This window comes from Bubalus kerabau, chromosome 9 (genome assembly GCF_029407905.1).
Source record: "Bubalus kerabau isolate K-KA32 ecotype Philippines breed swamp buffalo chromosome 9, PCC_UOA_SB_1v2, whole genome shotgun sequence".
Lineage (NCBI taxonomy): Eukaryota > Metazoa > Chordata > Mammalia > Artiodactyla > Bovidae > Bubalus > Bubalus kerabau.
The window spans coordinates 88207390-88216602 of NC_073632.1; the positions used below are offsets into that span (position 1 = coordinate 88207390).

General features: G+C 40.8%; 1 long non-coding RNA gene across 1 annotated transcript; it reads left to right on the forward strand.

Moving 5' to 3' along the window:
* Positions 1 to 229: 229 nt before the first annotated feature.
* On the forward strand, positions 230 to 1572 carry LOC129619460 (uncharacterized). The gene is made up of 4 exons (XR_008697887.1): positions 230 to 707; positions 795 to 984; positions 1076 to 1160; positions 1368 to 1572. It is a non-coding gene; the product is annotated as an uncharacterized LOC129619460 (long non-coding RNA).
* The last annotated feature ends 7641 nt before the right edge of the window (positions 1573 to 9213 follow it).

Consider the following 9213-nt stretch of genomic DNA (forward strand, 5'->3'; position numbering starts at 1 on the left):
ATGATGCAAGTGGGTTGAAATGAGTAGTAGAAACAGATGATTTTAATTCGTTTCATCTGTTCACTACCTGTGGCGCAGATGTACCGTCTGTGAGTACTGCGGTCCGTGTTCTCTTTCTCTTTTACCATATCCCTTGACCCCTTCCGTGCACTAGAGATCCTTAAATTCCCTTTTTGGAAAGTTATATATCATCTCAGCATTCCTGAATTTCCATCTGTGCTTTGCATGTGATCAACAAAAATATATAAATGATTGTGCAACTGTGAAAGGCTACTTCTTATTTCCGTTGAGAAACTGATCCATTCTCAGCACTTCCTCACAACTTGCAATTCCGTGTTCATTCCCTTCAAAATATGTGACTGTAGTTCATTATTCTTAACATTTCTGGTACGTTCACTGTTCCGTTTCAACCTTAGGAGGCGTCTGTTTGTAGGGCACGTAGAATCCCCCTAATTTTGCATGTGTGTGCTCACTCAGTCGTATCTGATTCTTTGTGACCCCGTAGACTGTAGCCCACCAGGCTCCTGTGTCCATGGGATTTCCCAGGCACGAATACTGGAGTGGGTCGCCATTTCCTCCTCCAGGAACTCCTATCCTGGTGTTTGGCCAGGGCTCTGTCTGGCAGCTGGTTAGGAGGGGGAAGGCCTTGGTTCTCTCTTTCCCCTCTGCCACTGCAGTTCCACTTGGAGCCAGATATGGACACCTGGGTGAGTTGTGGTTGGGGCGTAGCAGGGTGGGGTGGGTGCACACACAGGTGCACAAATACTGGAGTGGATTGCCATTTCCTCCTCCAGGTGCCCCCCTTCTCCTCCCAGGGACTGAACCCGCATCTCCTGCATTGGCAAGAGGATTCTTTGCCACTGAGCTACCTGGGAAGCACCCCCCCCAACCTTACCTGAGGGTTTATCACCTAAGAAAAAACAGCTTTGTGCCATATACTCGATAATCTCCAGGAAACATATGTGGCGGCCTCCATCTCCTACAGTAAGTCAGATTCTTGTCCTGGATTGCCTTACCTAAGATATACAAGCGAAAGGCCTACAAAGCACTAACCATCTTTCATGCTCAACACAAGCTCCTGTGTGGACGCTTTCGTGACTCCCACTTCACGGATCACCACCTTCTCTGCCGTCCCACAGACCGATGCCCTGTGTCCCACGGTTAGTGTTTAATCAGATCGAGTGTCAAACTGACGCCTGCTGCTCTGTCTGGGGTGCTGTGGTCTCACCAATTACATGGGCATTTCCTCAAGTCTGTGCACCTGTAGCTAGTTCTTGGAGTCTTACCTGGTCTTCTGTCTCCTCCCCTTATAAAACACTAAAATGAACCCTTTCTGTGATCCCCTACCACCCTCTTTGCCCCTCTAGAAGGATAGTTTTCACGCTGAATGTAATTTTCTCCTGACATTCCTGGATGTGCCAGTGGACTGTGAACTCACTGAAGGCAAATCAATGTCTTATTCATCGTTACAGCTTTGATGTATGGTACAGAACAACTTTTCAATGATCATCTGATTTATAATGTAAGGATAAATAAACTTTATCAAGAATTTATTAATTGCTCATAATGCTTTCATGTTTTAACCGAGCACTTGTTAAATATTAGAGAATCAATAAATAGCACACTTGAACAGTTGAATGAATCTTATATTTTTGACTGGCCAGAGTTATGTACCTAAATGAGTAAAACATTCAATAATGTGCAAGAGGAACTCAGTCATTGCTAAGATGCAAATAAAATGTAGCACCCTATGCTAAGAAATGTGACCTGAAAATAGTTGCTAGTTTATACATCACAGGCTTAGAGAAGTGCAGCAATATTCAGTGATCCCTGCATGTCTGATAGCTTCAAGAATGACATCAAAGTATCATCAAAAAAAATTTCTTGCTAAATGTGAAAACCTGACAGTCTGCCCTGTCTCCTGCTGAGGGTCTGCCTCATGCCTGGTATCTCGCAGAAACACTTTCTATATATCATCAAAGTCGGCAGGGGAGATCGAGGTGGACTTTCACCTTGCCTGATACCTCCAACATAATACCCTTGTACCTCTGCTCTCTAAGCTCTCTGCCAATGAGCTAACCTAAAAATCACATCAGCCAGTTCAACCCACTGTTATTTCAAAGTGCAACCCACATGTGAGAAAGGAGCCTGTGGCAAGCCTTTCAAGGTATTAAAACTGTGACTTGCTGCCAGACAGAAAAAAAAAAGTGTTCTCTGCCCAGAAATTCAGTAACATATTATTGCTAAAATTAAGAATAAAAAACTCTCAAAACAGGCCTGCGATGAATTTGTATAAATGATGGCATTACAACATAAATCCAAAAAGAAAATGGCCTGATTTTCCAGTAAGTTCATGGAAGAACATTAGATAATATCAAATAACATCTCCAACAAAACAGAGGAGATGGTCCCTGAAAAATGCCTTCTTTAACTGAATGAAGTCACAGAGTTATGAGCAGAGAAGGACGGTCTGGCTTTTTTGGCAAGGCTGTACTTAAACCAAGCTTGGAAGTCATTTCAAAAAGAATTATTGTTCCACATAAAGAAATGTGTCAGCCATATACTTTTCAACAGCAGTTTACTTTGCACATAAGACAGAGAGTCCTTCTTGTGTTCCTGGCCCACCACGGGGATTGAGATGGTTGCTAATAGTCACCGCAGCCCCTGGGTTGCACTTGGTACCCAGACACTCACTACATTTTACAGCAAGCTACTCCCTCTTTCTGGGAGCTTCCCATCAATGTGTCAGATGCACATCAACATGATAAAATGAGGCAACAATTCAGGAAAAGAAATATCTATGTTGCTATTAGAAAACAATGCTTTACTTTTTTTCCATCCAGGTAGTTGTTCAAGGTGGGTAAGAATAAGGAAGATTAATATGTGTCTCTGCAATGTCAAAATAGGCAAATGAAAGATTGTTTTTCAGTTGTTTGTATGTGGGGTGTAAACAGCTTCCCTCATACCTCAGTTGGTAAAGAATCTGCCTGCAATGCAGAAGACCTCAGTTCCATGTGGGGTGTAAACAAAACTTGGCTCTTTGGAAAACAAATGGGTCCCTTTGGATATTACAGAGCCAGAGTAGGACTTGAAAGAATGATGAGTCCATGATACTTTAAAAGAGCAAAAGGGAGCAGGGAAATGTGGACAAGAACCATGGAGAGAAGCTTTAGTATGTGAAGGAAAACACGCTTTAACACACTCATCATCCAATGAAGAGCAATTTCTAAGAATGTCACCCAAAGAGCCAAGACACTTTAATGGCACACATTAGCTTCACAAGCCAGAGCGCATGATCAATAGCCCACTTCCAGAGCATCAGGAGCTGGTGTGAAATGTCATGCCCACATTCCATCCAGGAAAAGACTTTGGAGGCTTTAAGCACATAATCGATTAAAGCAAGGAATTCTAACATGAAGAGTAAATTCATATTAACCATATTCTTTATCCACTGCAAATAGATTTATGGAGAAAATTTTATTTTTTTTAATTGATCTTTATTTTATTTTATTGCTTTGCAATATTGTGTTAGTTTCTGCTGCATAGCAAAGGAAATTAGCTCTATTAGATGTTTATAAATATCCCTTCTTTTTTTAGATATCCTCTTTTTATATCCTTCTTCTCTTTTGGATTTCCCTCCTGTTTAGGTCATCACAGGGCTTTAAGTAGAGTTCCCTGTGCCATACGGTGGGTTCTCATTAGTTATCTATTTTATACAGGTGTGCTCAGTCTCTCAGTCATGTCCAAATCCTTGCAACCTCATGGACTGTAGCCGCCAGGCTCCTCTGATGTCTCCTGCATTGGCAGGTGGATTCTTTAACCACTACCACCACCTGAGAAGCTTTTATACATAGGGCTTCCCTGATAGCTCAGCTGGTGAAAAATCTGCCTGCAATGCAGGAGACTCCAGTTCATATTCCTGGGTCGGGAAGATCCCCTGGAGAAGGGACAGGCTACCCACTTCCATATTCTTGGACTTCCCTGGTGGTTCAGTTGGTAAAGAATCAGCCTGCAAAGCAGGAGACCTGGTTCGATCTCTGGGTTGGGAAGATCCCCTGGAGGAGGGCATGGCAACCCACTCCAACATTCTTGCCTGGAGACTCCTCATGGACAGAGGAGCCTGGCATGCTGTGGTCCATGGTTTTGCAAAGAGTCGGACACAACTGAGAGATTAAGCACAGCCCAGCATAGTGTATGTATGTCAATCCCAATTTCCCAATTCATTCCACCCTCCCTTTCGCCTTGCTATCTTCCTGCTCTCTCTGTTTGTATCTCTCTTTCTGCTTTGCAAATAAGCATATCTAAATAGAAAAAGGAGTACATCAAGGCTGTATATTGTCACCCTGCTTATTTAACTTACATGCAGAGTACATCATGAGAAATGCTGGGCTGGAAGAAGCACAAGCTGGAATCAAGATTGCTGGGAGAAATATCAATAACCTCAGATATGCAGATGACACCACCCTTATGGCAGAAAGTGAAGAGGAACTAAAAAGCTTCTTGATGAAAGTGAAAGAGGAGAGTGAAAAAGTTGGCTTAAAGCACAACATTCAGAAAATGAAGATCATGGCATCTGGTCCCATCACTTCATGGGAAATAGATGGGGAAACAGTGGAAGCAGTGTCAGACTTTATTTTGGGGGGCTCCAAAATCACTGCAGATGGTGACTGCAGCCATGAAATTAAAAGACACTTACTCCTTGGAAGAAAAGTTATGACCAACCTAGATAGCATATTAAAAAGCAGAGATATCACTTTGCCAACAAAGGTCCATCTAGTCAAGGCTATGGTTTTTCCTGTGGTCATGTATGGATGTGAGAGTTGGACTGTGAAGAGGGCTGAGCACCGAAGAATGGATGCTTTTAAAATGTGGTGTTGGAGAAGACTCTTGAGAGTCCCTTGGACTGCAAGGAGATCCAACCAGTCTATTCTGAAGGAGATCAGCCCTGGGATTTCTTTGGAAGGAATGATGCTAAGGCTGAAATTCCAGTACTTTGGCCACCTCACGCGAAGAGTTGACTCATTGGAAAAGACTCTGATGCTGGGAGGGATTGGGGGCAGGAGGAGAAGGGGACGACAGAGGATGAGATGGCTGGATGGCATCACTGACTCGATGGACATGAGTCTGGGTGAACTCCGGGAGTTGGTGATGGACAGGGAGGCCTGGTGTGCTGCGATTCATGGGATCGCAAAGAGTTGGGCACAACTGAGCGACTGAACTGAACTGATACCATTTTTCTAGATTCCATATATTATATTTTAAAAATCTTTGTTGAAGTATAGTTGGTTTACAGTGTTGTGTTAGTTTCAGGTACAGCCAAGTGAATCAGTTTTACATGTACAGATGTAATACTCTTTTTTATTTTTACATTCTTTTCCCATATAGGAAAAAATTTCTTTATGCAAAACACAACTAGGTGGATGTGGAAAAGTTTGGGGAAAGGTCTATAGTGTGACCAAGACCTGTCCTAGGCTCTGTTGTGTTCACCGTTTCTTGACAATTCATATGATAGTGTAGGTGCCATGTCTATCATTCACTGAAAGAAAAAAAATAGAGACCCAGAATTATTTCAGGGGACTGGGACAATGGACTGACTCTCACAAGAATTCCTTCAGGTCTTCACCTAAATCACATTTCTTCAGCAAGGTCTTACCCAAGCCTTAACCACATAAGGATTGCTGTGAGCTTCCATAGCATCTTGCCCTGTCCCTTTCTTTATCACAGATTGTTAAGTCTATTGACAAGCAAAGAACACCGTCATATCCCTGGTGCCCCCAGCAGTTCCTGGCACATAGCAAGTGTTCAATGAATATGTGCTGGATTAATGAAAGAATATACAAAAGGTCATGCATTCAGGTTCAGAGCCATCTGAATGCAGGATTAGGAGATGTAGCAGGGTGGTGGTGGAGATGGTGGGAACTCAAGAGCAGCAGGTGTAAGAGCAAGACATGGAAGTCTCAGCAGGTCAACAGTGAGGCAAGACTGCAGAAATTAAACAGGATACTGGCTACATAAATAAATTCCAAATTCCACCAAAAAAGAGGTGATGGTTCCCTTCTAAACTTCCCTGAAATATTTTATCCAATTTGTGGGGGAAAATGACAAACTGAAATGAACCCAGAGGAAAGCTTTCATGATAGTGGAACCTGAGAGCCATGAAAGAGGCTTGAAAACCTGAGGCTGATTAAAACCCAAAAATAAGACTCAGGGCGATCTGAAGGCAGTCTTCACATATATAAAGTGTTGGCTTGAAAGAGTAGAATGACACTATTTATTGCATGTAGGTCTGGAGGGCAGAGAAAGGACAAGTACATGTAAATTATAAAGAGGTATGTTTTGACTTGATAGAAGAAAAAAACTTTAGTAATTATAGCTATTTTAAAAACCTTAATGTGGTTATTCAGCCTTTGAAAGTGATGTTATGGAAAAATACTAATGACAAAGGATGGTTAAAGCCGGTTCTAAAATATGGGTAGTCTGATTTTTTTTTCAAAATAAAACTATACATATGCACACACACACACACACATACACACACACACACCTGGACATATACATCAAAAGGTTAACAGTGGTTATCTCTGAGTGTTAGTATTGAACATTATAGATATATTTAATTTTTATTTTGTGCTTTTTGCTGTTTTATAAAATTATTATGGTAAAGATAAGCTATTTTTCTAGTGACAGAAAAATACTATCCCACAAAAATGGTTGTCTTCACACACAGATAGTTTGTTCTAGCTGGAAGTGTTTGACCAGAACCTATAAATGTTGTAAGTCTCCAGGGTGTGGAAGCAGAGCTTCTCTGATAAAAAAAAGAAGGTATCTATTGTCTCTATCAGCTTCTAGAGTGCCTTTGCATTCTGAAAGTCTATTATACAAAATGTTTATGAATAATTATTATAATTATTAATATATACTATATAGTTATCAGTAATAAGTATTAATTATTTTTAAAAATCACAAACTCTCAGTTTGTCAGAGAACTCAAAAGTCATCTTTTCTAGCCCATCCAGGAGGTATTAAAAAACTTCCAGGCAAAAAGTGCAGGTAAGTGATCGGCAGGAACTCACATCTTTTCTTGTTGTCCATTTCAGCATGGTCTACTCCAGAAGGTGTGAGACATTTCTGTCTTGACAACATTCAGTCCAAAGGTGTGTGAAGTCACCTAATCTATTCATTTCTCAAGCATGAGAATATGGCTTGCACTCAAGCCTGCAGTATTATAAACTTTCTGTGATCTTTCACAATGAAACTAGAAAAGAGTTACTTATCTTGTTCATACATTGTCTTCTTCCTGTCTTGAAATTTTCATCCTATATTTCTTCAAAGCACATATATTTTTCCTTAATCATGTCATGTGTACTATTATCAAATCTACTTTTTATTTCGTCTGCTCAGGATGTCTGAACATTTTTATATAGAGTCATCTTAAGTACAAACCTAAATAGAATTAAAAACAAGACATCTAACTCTAAGGAAAGCCATAGGTAAAGTTTTGAGGATTAGTATATATTTATCTGATTGCAAGAAGAGGTCCAAATTTTCCCTAGCATCTTCTGTTGACTTCTTAGAGGGACCTGATATCTTTTCAACCTTTTCTCTCTCTGGACCTCAGAATCAAAATCCACTCTTAGGAAAGAGATCTGAAATTTTTTCAAATCAAAGATAACAGTAGACATCCACTAATTTTGTCATTGTCTCTTCTAGTCTGTCACTATGCATGGAAGAAACAAAACGATATAAGACAGTTCTTATTCCTAGGAGCAGACAACTTACTTGGGGAAAACTCATGCATCAGGAGATCACAAGGTAATATGTCACTAACAATCCAGCATCGCAAATTGTTAAATGCAGATTTGTTGTTGTTCAGTTGCTAAGTCATGTCTGTTTGTGACCCCATGGACTGCAGCAAGCTAGGCTTCCCTGTCCTTCACTATACTCTGTCTAGATTTGTCATAACTTTCCTTCCAAGGAGCATATTGATGAAAGTGAAAGAGCAGAGTGAAAAAGCTGGCTTAAAACTCAACATTCAGAAAACTAAGATCATAGCATCTGATCCCATCACTTCATGGCAGATAGATGGAGAAAAATGGAAATGGTGAGAGACTTTATGTTTGGGGGGCTCCAAAATCACTGTAGATGGTTACTGAAGCCATGAAATTAAAAGATGCTTGCTTTTTGGAAGAAAAGCTATGACAAACCTAGACAGCATATTAAAAAGCAGAGACATTTCATTGCTGGCAAAGGTCCACAAAGTCAGAGTTGTGGTTTTTCCAATAGTCATGTATGGATGTGAGAATTGGACCATAAAGAAGGCTGAGCACCAAAGAATTGATACTTTTGAACTGTGATGTTAGAGAAGACTCTTGAGAGTCCCTTGAATATCAACAATTATCAAACCAGCCAATCCTAAAGGAAATCAGTCCTGAATATTCACTGGAAGACTGATGCTCTTGAGAAAACTATATGCAGGTCAGGAAGCAACAGTTAGAACCGGACATGGAACAATAGACTGGTTCCAAATAGGAAAAGGAGTTTGTCAAGGCCGTATATTGTCACCCTGCTTATTTAACTTACATGCAGAGTACATCATGAGAAACGCTGGGCTGGAAGAAGCACAAGCTGGAATCAAGATTGCCGGGAGAAATATCAATAACCTCAGATATGCAGATGACACCACCCTTATGGCAGAAAGTGAAGAGGAACTAAAAAGCCTCTTGATGAAAGTGAAAGAGGAGTGTGAAAAGTTGGCTTAAAGCTCAACATTCAGAAAATTAAGATCATGGCCTCCGGTCCCATCACTTCATGGGAAATAGATGGGTAAAGAGTGGAAAGTCAGACTTTATTTTTTGGGCTCCAAAATCACTGCAGATGGTGATTGCAGCCATGAAATTAAAAGACGCTTACTCCTTGGAAGGAAAGTTATAACCACCTAGATAGCATATTCAAAAGCAGAGACATTACTTTGCCAACAAAGGTCCATCTAGTCAAGGCTATGGTTTTTCCAGTGGTCATGTATGGATGTGAGATTTGGACTGTGAAGAAAGCTGAGCACTGAAGAATTGATGCTTTTGAACTGTGGTGTTGGAGAAGACTCTTGAGAGTCCCTTGGACTGCAAGGAGATCCAACCAGTCCATTCTAAAGGAGATCAGTCCTGGGTGTTCATTGGAAGGACTGATGTTGAAGCTGAAGCTCAATACTTTGGCCAC